Below are 15,590 nucleotides of genomic sequence, written 5' to 3' on the forward strand. Positions count from 1 at the left end.
AATAGCTCCTCTGGGTGTAGAAGAAGTCTTTCCCCTTGCAAAGGTGCCCTCGTCTCTCATTTCAGCTGTCTGCTTCTATGTATTGCTCTTCAAATATTAATGTGCACATGGGTCATGTGTGGGTATTACCAAATTATTCTGAGGCAGCAGCTCTGTAGTTAGATCTGACATTCTGACTCCCTCCAGGGTGATACCACTATTGACTATAATTTGGGATGCAAGGACATTATCCTTAGACAACATGAGGATCGGTCAGGTGGGAGAGCTGAGGCGTTTTTACTTTGTTTTGTGGCACCATTGAAGGTCCCAGTTACAACACAACTGTTGCCAGGGGTGATGGCCCATTTGTATAATCCAAGGATCTGGGACAAAGAAGTAGGAATAAGAGTTCAAGTCATTCTCTGCTACAGAAGGCAGTCAAGTTGACATGAGACCTTGTTTCAAAAATACTAAAAATCGTATCAGCAAAAAAAAAATCCATTATCATCTATCAGGAACACATTAATTTATGTAAACAAAGCTCTAGATGGCTGAATCAGATTTATCTGAGGAATGAATATGGAGAGCTCTAAACATTCGTGAAATGAGACAGGCAAGGGTAAGGAGAAGAAAAATAGGGATAAATATATTTGGCCCTACTGGAGAATTTGGCCAGCCAAGGATTAGCTCAAATCCTAGAGATGCCCAGGAGTCATGTAAGTTAGATGTTAAAAGGAAGGATACTGTAAAGTATTAGTTGTTTACTGAGGACTTGCCTTGCTCCAGGGTCTAGCCACATGTTATCCCTCTCCATCTTTAAGGTAACCCCTTGAGATAGGCAGTAGTATGATGATTTTACAGATAAGAAAACAGACAGGAGAGATCCATAGAACCTGTGGAACTGCAACAGGTCTGCCAGTTATTCTATGATTATTATTATTATTATTATTTGGCAAGAACCTATGGACCTATCAGATTCTCAAAATGTAGTGAGGTCAACTCAATGGACTGTTCCTTCCAGGTTGAATGAAAAACTGTTTCAGTGCTGTCTTTAAGAGCAGACATCTTTGAAGCCACCATACCCGTAAATGACATCAGGGACACTAGGCACAGAACTGACTTCCTCTTACTCATAGAGGATATATTCTAAGGCAACCCTCTCACCCAGTGTTACCTTAAATCAAAGATAATATCAAACTAAACATTGTGGTTATTTTCCTGTATCTACATCCCTATGATAAAGTTTAATTGAATAAATGAGGCACAGTAATTGATTAAGAACAATAAAAGAGGGGCTGGTGAGATGGCTCAGCAGGTAAGAGCACTCGACTTCTCTTCCAAAGGTCCTGAGTTCAAATCCCAGCAACCACATGGTGGCTCACAACCATCCGTAATGAGATCTGACTCCCTCTTCTGGTGTTTCTGAAGATAGCTACAGTGTACTTACATATAACAAATAAATAAATATTAAAAAAAAAAGAACAATAAAAGAGAAGATGGTTTTATTGATGTACATCTGTAATCCCAGTTAAGGTTATAGGATCAGGAGTTGTGGTCACTTATGTGGAAACATAAGTTTCAGGCCAGCCTTGGGTATACAGTGAGAATCCTGACTCAAGAAAAAAAATAAAACAACCAGGCTATCTATAACAACATATTTGTGGTGGTTTGAGTGAGAATGGCTCCTCACAGGCTCATATATTTGAATACTTGTTGCCCAGTTGGTGAAACTCTTTTCAGGACTGTAATAGGAGGTGTGACCTTGTTGAAGGAGGTGTGTCACTTGCCAGCTTCCCCCACCCCACCTGCCTCCAACTTGCAGAACAGATGTAGAACTCTCAGATGTTTCTCCTGCACCCTGCTTGCCTGCCTGCTGCTATTCTACCCACCATGATGGCTATGGACTCACCCTCTGAAACTGTAAGAAGTCCCCAGTTACATCATTTATATTATCTTTGCCGTATTCATAGTGTCTCTTCATAGCAATAGAACAGAAGCTAAAGTGGTACTATCATAAAAATTATTTTGGAGGTTTGAATGGTTTACTTTTGGAATTTTTCATTTAGTGGTGTTGGGCTTGGGTTGAATGAAGGGAACTAAAACTGCAGAAAGTGAAACCATTGGCTGAGAGGGGTTTTCTGGCCTGACCTCTCCATGGTTGAATACCATCTGTCTTTCTCCCTTCCTCTGTGACCTCTGGAGCTCTTAGTCAACAGCAAAGTCTCCTGTATTCTCCATTAAACGTTGGAAACTGCCTGCCATCTTCTTTCCAAACTGAGACCTTGTTCTTCCTTGAGGCTAGCACTTTCCCACCCATCCTTCAGGTACCATGGAAGTGGGCAGGGGATGGAGAAGCTAAAATCTGCCCCCCTGCCCCGGTGCTTGAAAGTTTTAAGTGATTTTGGCTGCTTTGGATGGCTCCCCTTCCCTCCTTTTGGATTGGTTAGCTTTGACAAAGGAAGGTGAACTTCAGGTAAACATGTCTAGGACTGGTCAGCTGGTGGGGATGGGGATGGGGATGGGGATGGGGATGGGGATGGGGATGGGGATGGGGATGGGGATGGGGATGGGGATGGGGATGGGGTGAGGAGGATCTGCTGATAGAAGGAAGAGTCCACCAGGCCTTCTTTATCTCCAATCAGGAGGCTGAGGAAGAACACAGAGGTTTGCTATGTTTTCTTATGTATCTGCTTGTCATCAGAGATCTGACTGAGCTCCTAGTTCCTCATTTTTTAAGTGGAAGCTGCTTATATTTTAAATTCCTTTTTGTTTTTTTCTCTGAATCTCACATCCTTCTGGGCCTACAGAGGAGGTAGGCTGTCTTTACTTACCTATGTTGTGTCTAGGCCATTAGTTCTTTCTTGTCAAATGTCCCCATCTTCTGAGCCTTCCAGCCTTTTCAGTGTCACCTGCAGACTTTCTATGTAGGTCTCAAGGTTACTGAGGACTTTAGTTCCTAATCATATGTGATCTCCTCCTCCAGTCTTTCAAAAAAGAAATCTTGGTACAATATGCATAACATGAAATTTGCAAGTTTAGCCATTTTGACTTGTATGGTTAGTTCTGTGACATTAAAATCACTCACATTGTTTCGCATCCCTCACAACCATCCATCTCCAGAATGCTTTCCTCTTCACAAACAGAAATGTATGTGTTTGGCATATTTTAGGGAGTATAATGTCTTCAGGATTCATCCATATTGTAGCCTGTGTCAGCACCTCCTTCCTTTTAAGACTCAATAATATTCTATGTATGTGCCACATTTTATTTGTCTGTTGATGGACAGTTAGATTGTTCCTAACATTTGGCTACTTCAAATGATGTTGTTCTGAATACAGATGTATAAATATCTGCTGGAGCCTTGATTTCACTTTTGGGGAGGATTATACACATGCTTTAGTTTCTCCTAAAAGCTCATGGCTCCAGGGCTTGGTTGCTATTTGGAAACTGATTGGATTCCAGGAATCAGAGTCAGTCAATGTATTGATCTTGTGATAGATATATAATGTGATGGTTTTACTGGGAGATGGTAGAAAATGGAAGGAAGGGCCTGGTTTGGATGAATGAAGATGTCAGTAGAATGCCATGGAGAAATTTCATCTTGTCTCTTTTCTGTCTTTGTTTCCTGGCTGCCACGGTGTGGGCAGCTTTCCTTTGTTGTGACCTTCCTCTGTGGGTTCTCTGCTACGCCATGGGCTGAAGGTGAGTGGAATCAGTCAGTTGTGCACTAAAATCTATGAAACAATGGTCCAAAACAATTCCATCCTCTTTTAAAATTATTTCTCTGAAATATTTGCTATAGCAATGAAAATTTCAACTGAGAAGTAGGATTGCTAGATATGAGAACTCTGTGATTGATTTTTTTTTGAGGATTGGCCATAATGTTTCCTACAATGAATATACTACTTCCCTCTAGATAATACTTTATTTTCTGTTCATTGTTTTGTTTTCATAATAGCTATCCCACTCCTACTTTTGATGTCCCTGTTGGTGAATCCAACGCCTACAAGGTAGTGAGGATGTCACTGAAAATAACTTCCTCCACTGAACTTACTTCATTGTCTTACCTACACATCAATTACTGTACTAACTTCAGTGCTAACACTCTACTGTATACTATTCTCTCTCTCTCTCTCTCTCTCTCTCTCTCTGTCTGTCTGTCTCTCCTAGAATTGCCAGATAAATACCCCACCCTTGATGAACTCAACCATATATACTCTTCCAGTAGATGGAAGAATCTTCAAACAAACTAGACAGCTGGGTAGTTGGCTTTCAGTGTTAACCCAATGATCTCAAATGTGGCACATATTTTCACAGATGTGTGGCCTCTACGTTCTTGCCCTATAATATGCTTATGTCATAGCTCCTCTTCTTTTCTCAGTCTTCCCATCAGTTCAGTTTGAGACTTCAAGATGTCTCAATGGATGAGACTCAAATGGCAGACGTTACCAGATAAGATTACTTTCATTTCACTACCACTAACTGTGTAGAGCATCACATGTATACAGCTTTACCTTGCTAAAGTAGAGGATAAGTATTTTCCTTCATCAATGCAAAAACCTTGTCACTTATGTTCTGGTACCAACCTGCCTTACCTTATCAAGCATTTCACTCCTTTGGGAATCCACTCTTTTCCTTAAAATATCTTCTTCCCAAACCATATTGCCATACTGATGGAAGCTGTCTATCCTTATGAAAACAAAACAAACCTACCCCCCCCCCCGCCGCAGTACACAATCTCTTGGAAGTTACTGATCTATTTTCCTGCTCCCTTTCACAGGAAAAATATGTCCAAAACCCCACCAGCAACAAACTTCTACACATACTTTCTCATCTCATTTCCCCTCTTTGATCAATTATCCTATGGCTTTCACATCTATCATTCTACATTTGCTCATTTAAGGGACTCTTCTGTCTTTTGTGAATATATATCACCCAGTCCTGCTCTTATATCATGTCTACATTTACCACTTTCCAAATATAGATAAAGATGGAAACTCTCTTCCTCTGGAAATACTCTCCTGCTTTTTTCTGTGAATATCTCCTGTTTGTCCTTCTAGTTTTTTGGTTGCTTTCCACAGTCTCTTTTATGGGTTTCTTTCTTTCATCAGCACTATATATCGGGGTTCTGTGGCTCTCTGCCTGCATTTCTCACATCTCCCTCTTCTTTTTCCTGAGGTGGTGCTATTCAGCACCCTGGCTTTAAGTACAACCAACATGTAGATATTGTCTCCAAACTTACATTTTCCTTTCCCTTCTTCAGGAGTTCCCAAACTCTTAGACAGTGACATTTCTATTTTTATATCTCTCAGGAATCTCAAACTTAACATGGCTGAAACTGAACTCTTGATTTTTTTTCCCTGTCTAAAACTCATTCAGCATTCTTCATCTTAGTACATGGCACTGAGTCAAGCTGAAAAAACCGAGTCCTTCTTGAAGCCTGTCTTTCTTCTTTCATCCTTGACATCCAATTTCTCAATAAGTATTGTCAGCTGTCACTTCAAAACACATCCAGAATCAGTCCAATTCTCTCCATCTCCATGGCTGTCACTGATGCAAGCCACCATCACTTCTCCTGTGGATTGCTGCAGCTGCCTCCTTATTGGCCTTCCTGTATCACTTCTAAATTTGGCATCTATGGGTGTTGCAATAGTTAAGACTAGAGCCAGTCCTTCCCTTGCTTAAAACCCTTCAGACACTCTCCATTGATGGTAAACAGTATTGAAACTCATTTTCCATAGCTCTTATATCCTTTGTGATCCTGCAATGCTATTCTTATTACTGACCATTACAATCTGGCCCCAGTAGCTAGAATTTCTCACCATACCAAGTTTTTTGCCCTCTCAAGGCCAGCATACTTGGTATTCTATTTTCCTGGAAACCTCTTTCCTTATTTTCCACATGGCTGATCTTTCATCCTTTATGTCTGTTCTTAAATATCACTCTCCAACAAAGGCCTTTCCTGGAAACTGTTCTATTATTGTGACCCGTTATTTCCTTTATGAGACTCATCACAATTTGTAATTATGCATTCTGTTGCTATTTTGCTATATACCCTATGAGTTGGAACTAGGTCTCTTTCGTTTAACAGTATACCTATTATGGTGTTTGGCACAGAGTTGGTGCTTAGTGTTTTCTAAGTGAACCAATGCATAAATGAGGAGGCGTAATTTTGAGGCACAGAGATTAGAGGTCTCTGGCCATTCTACGGAATTCATTGTCAAATGGCTACTGGCTGTAGTTCACCCTGGGTAAATCAGATTTATAGTTGGTAATTGTATTGGTCAGACTCTTGTACCTATAACAGATACCTGAGAAAATCAACTTAAAGAGGGAGACATATTTTTGGCTCATCGTTTTGCAGGTTTCATTGTATGTTCATTTGGTATTCCATTATTTCATGGGAATCTCTGTCTTCATTGTCTTCATTTAAGTCTTTACTTAAATATTACCTCCTTACAAAGGCCTTTCCTAGAAACTCAGCCCTGCTGCTTTTAGGTCTGTCTTGAGTTGTGGTAGATAATACATAGCAGAACAAAGCAGCTCTCCTCATGGCAAGTAAGAAGGAGAAAGAGGAAGGGACAGACACCAGGACACATCTTTGCAGCACATACACCCACTGATGTACTTCTTCCAACTAGGCCTTTCTATTTGTCACCTCTTCCTAAACCATTGATTTATGAATCCATCAGGTATTAATGCATTGATTAGATGAGATACCTTATGATCCAATCAGATCTACTAGTTGGGAACTAAATCTTCAGCACATGCATGATTGGGGGATGTGGTGGTTTGAATATTCTTGGCCCAGGGAGTAGCACTATTTGGAAGTGTGGCCTTGTTGGAATAGGTTGGCCTTGTTTGGTAGAAGTGTGTCACTGTGGGAGTGGGCTTTAAGACCCTTGTCCTAACTGCCGGGAAGACAGTCTTCTATTGACCTTCAGCTACCATGCTTCTGCCTTAATGATAGTGGACTGAACCTTTGAACCTCTAAGCCAGCCCCAATTAAACATTGTCTTTATAAAAGTTACCTTGGTTATGGTAACTTGGTTATGGTTATGGTTTTACTGTTTACAGCAGTAAAACCTTAACTATGATAGGGACATGTGTTATATCTAAGCCATGGCAGTGGATCTGACCCAAAGGAGACACTCTTCAATGTATCTGGCCAAAGACCAATGTAGGTAGAGAATGTAGTCCAAGAATAGGTCTAAGACTACAGTACAGGAAAGAACACAAGACAGTAGAGCTCCAAGTCCTTTCTTTTATAGAGAAGGAATTTTCTTTTTTTTCTTTTTTTCTTTTTTGGTTTTTCGAGACAGGGTTTCTCTGTATAGCCCTGGCTGTCCTGGAACTCACTTTGTAGACCAGGCTGGCCTCGAACTCCGAAATCCGCCTGCCTCTGCCTCCCGAGTGCTGGGATTAAAGGCGTGCGCCACCAACGCCCGGCTGGAATTTTCTTTAAAGGATATGCAATCATCTTTTCAGAATGGCCAGAAGCAGTGGGTTGGGAAGGAAAGTCAATGATCCTTCTCCCTTCTGAGTATCTCTGGGTGGCTGCGTTGGTTACTTTCCTTGTGTTAGCTCCCCCTTTCTTCTAGGTTTTTAATGGCCCCAAAATTCCCTTTTCAGTTGAGCGTAAAGAAGCATCTTTGGGAAAACTTGATGGTATCTGAGTTCTTTGATTGTCTAAACTAGCTCTCCCCCAGTGGAGTGGGATGCAGATGCTGCCCCCTGTCAGAAAGGCAAGCATGGAGACCAAAGTCATCTGTTCTTCTACAAGTATTTGGGAGCTTGGAGTGATTTTGTCCAATACCAAGCCTAAAGTGTCTCTGAAAGGAAACTGTAGAGAACCTTTTCTGCAGCTTCCCCCACTTCTATTTTCCTCAAGGGCTACACATTCAGTAGATTCCGACATGCTGTCTAATAGGTCCAGACACACTCCTAAACCCTCCTTGCTGGGCCTGCCAGTCTGGTGACAGATGTTAGGGTTGTTCCAGATGTGAGGCTGATGCCATATGGCATTCTGGGTCACAAGGTCTGAAGCTGCTGCCATTGAGCTGTGGCAGAGTTAGTGGGGAGAGCCTTGCAGTTTTGCTCTCACTCGCCTGAGAATATTCCTGGGGGCTTGAAGAAGTTGTCATGTCATTGTAAAGTGCCCTGGACACTCCAGCCCCCACCTTTCATCCATGACACCAAGTATTTCTCTGAAGGAGGCCAAGACAGATTGACTGAACCAGAGAGAAAGACATAAGGAGTGAAGGGAAAGATAAGCAAAAAGGGAAGGAAAGTCCCCCTGGACAGGAAAGGGGGACTGCCAGAGCCAAGAAAGAGAGAGAGGCGATGACAAGACAGAGGAGAAATAGAACAAAAAGGCCTTGGAGACCTTGAAGGGAAAAAGACAGGTTTGGAGAAGGCAACCACTAGGTATCAATTCTAATCCCTTGTCCTCTAAATTCGTGCCAGCTGCCCTCATTGTTACCCTTACGCTGTCCACTTTTGCTCAGAAACCATATGGTAATGTGAGCCTTCAGATTGAGTACTTCTGAGAATGGAACTCTTTTGGGAGGAGGATTGCTATTATGCCATACTGACAGCATGATGCTCCTACCTGGTTCACAGATGGAGATGCAATGGGTAAGGGACAAATGGGAAACATTATGAGGGAAAGGCCCGGACACTTTCCTGATTTAGGCCAATTTTCCAGTCACTAGAGGCTGGATTTTTGTTGTGAAAGAGATCAAGGAAGCCAAACAGGACTGAGAGAAAATCTCAGCAAGTAGAAGAGCATAGCCATGATAGGAAAGGTAGAGGTGGCAGGGAAAGGACCAGCAGGCCTGGACTCTTCCCCTCAATATACACTCTTTCTAGGGCCAGGCTGGACCACAGGGCTCTGGCACAAAATTCTAAGCCAGAAGAGGGTCTCTTGTCTCCCAGTTTTTCCTCTTCTCTTGGCTATTAGCCTTTAGTCTGTCAAAGGCTGAACTGTAAACAAAGCTTGGAGGACAGACAGGAGGATCAGGTGTGGCCAGGAGTTTCTGGGTCTGGGAACTTCCCAAGTAGCTGTTTCCAGCAGCCAAAGACCCAGGACTCATATAGCACTTCCCTAGTGGCTGGTTGGCAGGCACTGACTGCACAGGGCTCTCGGCAAAGCCAAAAGAGGGCTTATTCAGCTGTTGGGCTGTGCCAAGACTTTCCTCTTTATGAGACTGCTAAGCATCATGGCCTGAGCCACCAGCCTTGAATGCCCCCAGCCTCTGATTTTGGTCAACTCCAGGACAATCTCAGAGTTGGCAAAGACCGTGCAAGTCATTGACTTGTTCTTGTTGCACCCCTGTTGATTTCCAGAAACAGGAGGGGAAGGCTAGGACTGCAGCTGTGTCCTGGATGAAGTGCCAGACCTGGACCAGTTGAGAGGGAGGGGATGAAGAACAGGTCCAGAGACCAAAGCATTCAGGAACTACTTAGCCGAAGGCATGAAGGTGAACCCAAGTACAGGCTAACAGGAAAGAAAAAGGGTATAGATAAATCCGACTGTGAATAGGATTTTCCTCCATTCCATCTGTCATGTATGGCTTTGCATGGGGCACAGGATCCTTCTTCAGTCTTCTCTTGGAGACCTCCTGAGAAGATAAGAAAGTACATCTAATCCAGTTCCTTGCCTTAAATGTCTGAGTTTGGTATCTTCATCATAGGACTCATGACCAACAAGTACCAGGCTGACCTTGGTGAGAGAGAAGCCCCTATTTCCTTCTGGTGTGTCATCTTGGGCCTATTCAATCAGTTCACCCCAGATGCAAGGCAGAAATTAGGTCAAGAAGCCACTAGACAAAGGAAAACGTGTGAACAGGGGCCTGGTTAACTCATTATAGCCTGCCAGGAGGTGTCCAGAGATGTTAACCACAGTTTCAGGACAATGAGACACCTTTTATTCTGCCTAATTGCATCTTCCTGCTGAGACAGAAGAAGGAATTTTTAGGTCTTTCCCAAACTGGGGTTAGAAAAGAAGAGTGAAGTTGATGAATTCTCCACCAAAGAATTAAAGCCACAGGCAGAAAATAACAGGCTTGAGGCCAGGATGCATACAGAGGTTAGCCGTAGAGTAAGGGAAGAGAAGGAAGTGAGGTATCTCCTTAGAAAGGAAACAGAGACTATATAATTATGGAGAGACAGAAGACAGACTGGAACAGGAAGATAAAATAGGGAAAGGGAAGGAAGAGGAGGGTAGGGGCAAATACAAGGAGGGATAAATAACGCTAAGGATCATCTGAGGACCATATAGAAACCTACTATAGTAGAAGTTTCTTAAAATATGTGCATCTAGGGGAGAAATATAAAAGGAGTTATCAAATAAGGGGGAGGCAGTACCCCAATTAGATATCTTTCATCAAGGGAAACCTCCAGTACCAGGAATGGATTACGTCTACTTGAGTGATTGGCCAAAGAGGGTCCTGTGGGAACCCCCAAACAACCTAGGCTATTGCCAACGCTATTGGTTACTCTCTACAAACTGACGGTAAGACAGTAAGGCTCTATTGCTGAAGACAACACTTTTTTTTTTTTTTTTTTTGGTTTTTCGAGACAGGGTTTCTCTGTGTAGTCCTGGCTGTCCTGGAACTCACTCTGTAGACCAGGCTAGCCTTGACCTCAGAAATCCGCCTGCCTCTGCCTCCCAAGTGCTGGGATTAAAGGTGTGCGCCACCACTGTCCAGCTGAAGACAACACTTACACAAGTCACTGAACACAGCGATGTTGAAACTGGTGCCCACCTAGAGCCTTTACCTTTACTGACTAGCGTTCATGGTATTGGAAGGTACTCTGCGCGCTACTAGAGGAGAGGGTATCCACAAATCTAGCCATAAAACCTGTGACCTATAATGGTGACCTGCCTGCAAAAGTGGCACAAAGATGGTGGGATTAACTATCTGATTGGATTTAAGGCCTACTCCATGAAATGGAAGCCATTCCTCACACTGCATCGGTGGCCAAGAACCTGAGATCAGATAGGTCATAGACCTGGGGGAAAACTAAATACTACCGTTCTGCTGAGGTAACACAGCAATAAAGTGACCCCTAATAACATTCTGCTATAGCCATAGATAAATGTCATGCTCAGCCATCATCTGCGAAGCTTCTCCCTGAGATAGGTGGAAATAAATACAGAGATTCACAACACAACTGGACAATGTTCAGAGAGCAAGAGACCTTGTAACAGTAAGTCCTAAATTGAATGTGGACACCAAATCTCTATCCTCAGGGCTCAGGGAACCCTGCAAAAGGGGCAGAAAGATTCTAAGAGCCAGGAGGGATGGAGAACTCCAATAAAACAAGGTCTTCTAGACACAGCGGGACTGATACGCATATGAACTCACAGAGACTATGGCAGCACTCACAGGGCCTGCACAGGTTCAAGTCAGATGGGGTCTCAGCACTGAGAGGGGAAATGGACACATGCCCCATCCCTAACCAAGAAGGTATCTAACTGACAGCAGGAGGAAAACCAAGATTTTTTAATGGAGTCTCATTGTACATATTAACTACACTTAAGGGTAAACCTCATTATAAATTCTATGGTGGTTTTATAGATTGTTTTTGTCTTATATTGCTTTGTTGGGGAACTTTTTCATCTCAGTGGTCTTTTGCATATATATTATGGGTTCTGGTTTTGTGTGTGTGTCTGTGTGTGTGTTGTGCTTTTTCACATGTTAATTTTATGTTTTTTTTATCTGCCTGTTTGTTTTCTAAAGAGAGAAAGAAGGGTGGAGTTGGATATGTGGGGTGGTGGAAAGGATGTAGGAAAAGATGGTGGTGGTGGGGTAAACCCTGATCAGAACACTGTGTATGAATTTTCAACTTAAAAAAAAAGATCAAGAAAAGTGCTCATTTCTGAGGACTTTTGGTTACTGTACCCCAATTACCTATTAACCAAAAAGGCCCCTCTCTAAGCCTTCAGTTTTTTGGCATTATAGTATACTTTTATTTTGATAGATTAAACCCCACAGAGACGGGGCTTTCTTGAAGAATAATGCAAGTTCTCTTTCTGCTCCACCCTCTTATCAAAGGAAGGATGGCGAAGTCCCTTGCTGTAAAGCAGTGGCTCTCCTCTGCAGCTTTTCAATAGCATTAACTAATTCCTTCAAAATAATCTACTGTACACCTACTAGGTACCCAGCCTCTTCCTCCAGGGAGATTGCAGTCAAATGTGGAGGCAGGCATGTAAACAATCACAAAGCCACAGGTCACCTGGCTGCACAGAGGGCAGCAGAAGATGCTGTGGGAGCACAGAAGAACGTATCTCCCAGCAGATCTCCCTTCTCCTTGCAGAGTAGTGAAGGTGAGAAGGACATTCCAGGAAAGGAATGTCAATTTTGACAGCAAATGAATAGTAAGGAAGAGTCAGCAAAGAAGGACACCTCTGGGTATTTAAGCCACGGCAATTAGATGAAATTACAGAATAAATTCAAGCAAAAGTTTCATTTGAGCACCATCCCCCCACTGACTCCTTTCATGTGGCCTTATGAAATGATGCAATGTACTCTCACGAGACCACAGAGATGAGCACCAGAGCCCTGCAAGCACCAGGTTTACCAGAGCATTTCTCATGCACCACCCTGGAACTATACTTGGATGCCCCCTATTATAGGAGCAGCAGGGAAGGTTGGCTTCCAGCAGGTTTAGTAAGATCCAGCCATAGTCCAGACACTAAAGGCATGGAGCTCACATACCCCATTTTGTCCACATTTTGAAGAAGGTCTATTAAATGCTATCCCTCCAAATGGGCTGGGAAAATAGGAAATGAAAGGACCCCATTGAAGGGTTAGCTATAACTAACTAACTAAGGGGTTTAGTTACACATAGGTTTCAGCTCCCAGGGATCATTCTGGGATGGAGGCACAAGAATACTATTATGCATGTATGGACTGCAGCTTCTGCCACCCAAGTTGTAGCTTCAAAATAAGTCCCCTTCCCTCCGTAGGGAGTACAAAGTCAGTTTTGCCCATCATTGCAAATATATATATATATATATATATATATATATATATATATTTAAATTAACTCCTAACAGAGGTACTCAGATAGAGCCATAACATCGGATTAACAACTCCAAGCCAGCAAGCCAGACACTTGTTTAATTAATAAAACTTATAAAGCATAACAACTTATTGATGTTACAGGCATGGCGCTTAGTACAACAACAAAACCTAAATCCATCTGAAACACTGTCTTCTCCTGGAAGCCTGCTCTCCACCAATCTATGCAATTCCATCTTTAGTGTAAAGGGAGCAGCGAGCAAAGAAAAAGAGAGTGGAGATTTCTGGGCAAATGGCTGGGGACTGTGGTAAGTACAAACCGCTCTTTTCATGATTAGATTTGTCCAAAACAGGTATGGTTTGGGGGTTATTGGATGTGGGTTGGAACTTTTAAGCCCCATTCCTTTACCTATAAAGAGAGACTCATTATAGGACTCACTTCAAAGTACCCATGAAAAGATTTAATACATGAAATGAGCTGGCAAAGTAACTGCTCATTTATAGGATCTACTAGCAATTAATATTATCATTGGGCAGCCAGCAATAGGATCTGCTGTGTCCTAACCCGCTGTTTGTCTTTCTCCACAGTTTGTAGTGGGGGGGGGGTAATTTGAAAAATTGATTCAACATTCTTTGGGACTGGGCCCTGACTTCAGAAATACAGAATTAAAATGAGTTTTGCCACAGGGAGATCAACCTGGTTTTTATTAGCCCATTAAAGCCAGCTTGTTACCAATATTTCCAATAGTTATCAATGGGGATATGTATGAAGAAAGAGTGGGTTGACATCTTAGACCTGCCCCTCACTAGTTGTTGGACCACAGTCTTGACCCACCTGTCTATGCCTTGATTTCTTCATTTGTAAAAATGAATAATATTAGTATTTACCCTCCATGATATTTGTGAAGAGTGAATAAAATACTGCATGTAAAGTGCTTAGTGCTGTGCCTGGCATATAGCAATCTCCAAGCAAATGACAGCTAGAATTGTTATTATTGCATATGACTTGTTATTACTGGGAGGTAAGCCTGACCAATTGTAGTGGAGGGTCGAAAAACAGAGGGGAGATACTGGTCTTGTTATGTCTGCCCTAACACCGTCTGAATTTTACACAGCCTAGAGAAAATAGTGACAGGAATGTTCCTGCCAGTCTCACTTGCTAATGGATGATATTTCTGTAAGTAATGTACCACCAGGTGGGTACAGTGGTCATGTTTCTCAGTCTGGCTGTGTTTGGAGAAAACTGAGGTCTCAGCTGCCCCCTCCCTACAAAGCAACAGTGCATCAGTATCCCCTGTGCACCTCCCCCACCGCCAAAGAGCACAACCTAGCCACTATGCCTGGGGAACTGAGGAGGGAGGCTAGAAGCCCAGACCTTTTCCCACTGGACTCAGTTGCCTGCAGGAGCCCAAAAGCTCTCACCTGGAAGGGATCCTGGAGGATCTGGCTGCTGGCAGGGGGCTTTGGTTCCAACCCCTAGAAGCACTGCCCTCCCTCTCCTCCAGCTTTCTGCTCTCCTCCCCTCTCTACACCGTCTTCACTCCCCGCCCCCCACCCTCAGCAGGAAAACTTCCCGCTCCTGCAGCCACTTTGCCATCAATATCCAAACCTCTGCCCTGCGTGCATCTTGCCTTGCCATTTCCTCGTCCGTGGCGCCGCGAACCGACCCGAGGACCGCTTGGCAACTAGAAGGAATTCTTGGGGGGCTCGAGGTGGGGGATGGAGAGAAATGACACCTCCGGAAGCGCGAACTCTGTAATCCTCTGCCTTCCCCCCCCCCATCCTCCCTCTGTCCCGGGAAGGAGCGAGGAAGGGCCACTCACCCAGAAGGGGCATGTGGTAGACTGCCCCCCAAGTCACTCTGAGGTGCCAGTGAGGACCCTAGCAATTTCTGCGGACCTCACAACCCCACACACGCCCAGCTATATGACCCTTTCCCAAGCAAGCCCTAGCCTGGCTGCTGGGGCACAGTACTTACTGTCGGGGACCCTCTCCAGGCCCGGTCTGCGTGGCTGCGGAGCCAGGAACCCTCCCTCTGTCTCTCCCGCGCACTGCCCCTGCCTGTGCCCAGCGCAGACACTGGCAGCAGCGGCGTCTGTAGGAAGAGAAAGATCACGCCTGCCTTAGAAACCCAGCCCCTGCTGTGACCAGAATCTTAAAGAACGAGGCGACTGGCTCAGCCCCAGAGCTGAGTCTGAGGTGATGAACTAAGCAGGGAGCTGAGAAACAGCCCCTCTTTTGCACCTGGATTCTGGACCTCGTGAGCAGTCTGGTGTCCCTGGAGGACCCCTCCCTCTGGGAACAGAGGTGTATGGATAATCCAGCTGCCGCTTGGCTGAGCACTTATTAAGATCTGGACACTGTGCTTTGCATGCATTTTCTCATCCCAGCGCCCTTTTCACTGTACAGAAAACAAAACCGAGGCTCTGGGGAAGCAAAACAAATACCCCTGGAGATCAGGGGGAGAACTGGTGGGCTCAAGAAAGAAAACCGCAGGGATCTTAAATTAGGGGGGTACCCGGAACAAACGCTGCTTTGTATTACTGTAAAGTGGCATCTAGAGACCAGTCTCTCCCTCTC

General features: G+C 43.9%; 1 protein-coding gene across 3 annotated transcripts in view; it reads right to left on the reverse strand.

The window, feature by feature from the left end:
• Frmpd3 (FERM and PDZ domain containing 3) overlaps positions 1 to 15,259 on the reverse strand; it is a 92,730-nt gene extending 77,471 nt beyond the window's left edge. For 2 of the 3 annotated variants that reach the window (XM_085838004.1, XM_021154008.2), the window contains exon 1: positions 14,989 to 15,259. The gene's annotated coding sequence lies outside the window, so the exon portion shown is untranslated. Of the gene's footprint in view, positions 1 to 2,810; positions 4,035 to 14,988 lie in introns of those variants that run through there. The other variant, XM_085838002.1, reaches the window with a different exon arrangement.
• Positions 15,260 to 15,590: the final 331 nt, after the last annotated feature.

Source organism: Mus caroli, unplaced genomic scaffold (assembly GCF_978045245.1).
Source record: "Mus caroli unplaced genomic scaffold, Mus_caroli_1 scaffold_5, whole genome shotgun sequence".
Lineage (NCBI taxonomy): Eukaryota > Metazoa > Chordata > Mammalia > Rodentia > Muridae > Mus > Mus caroli.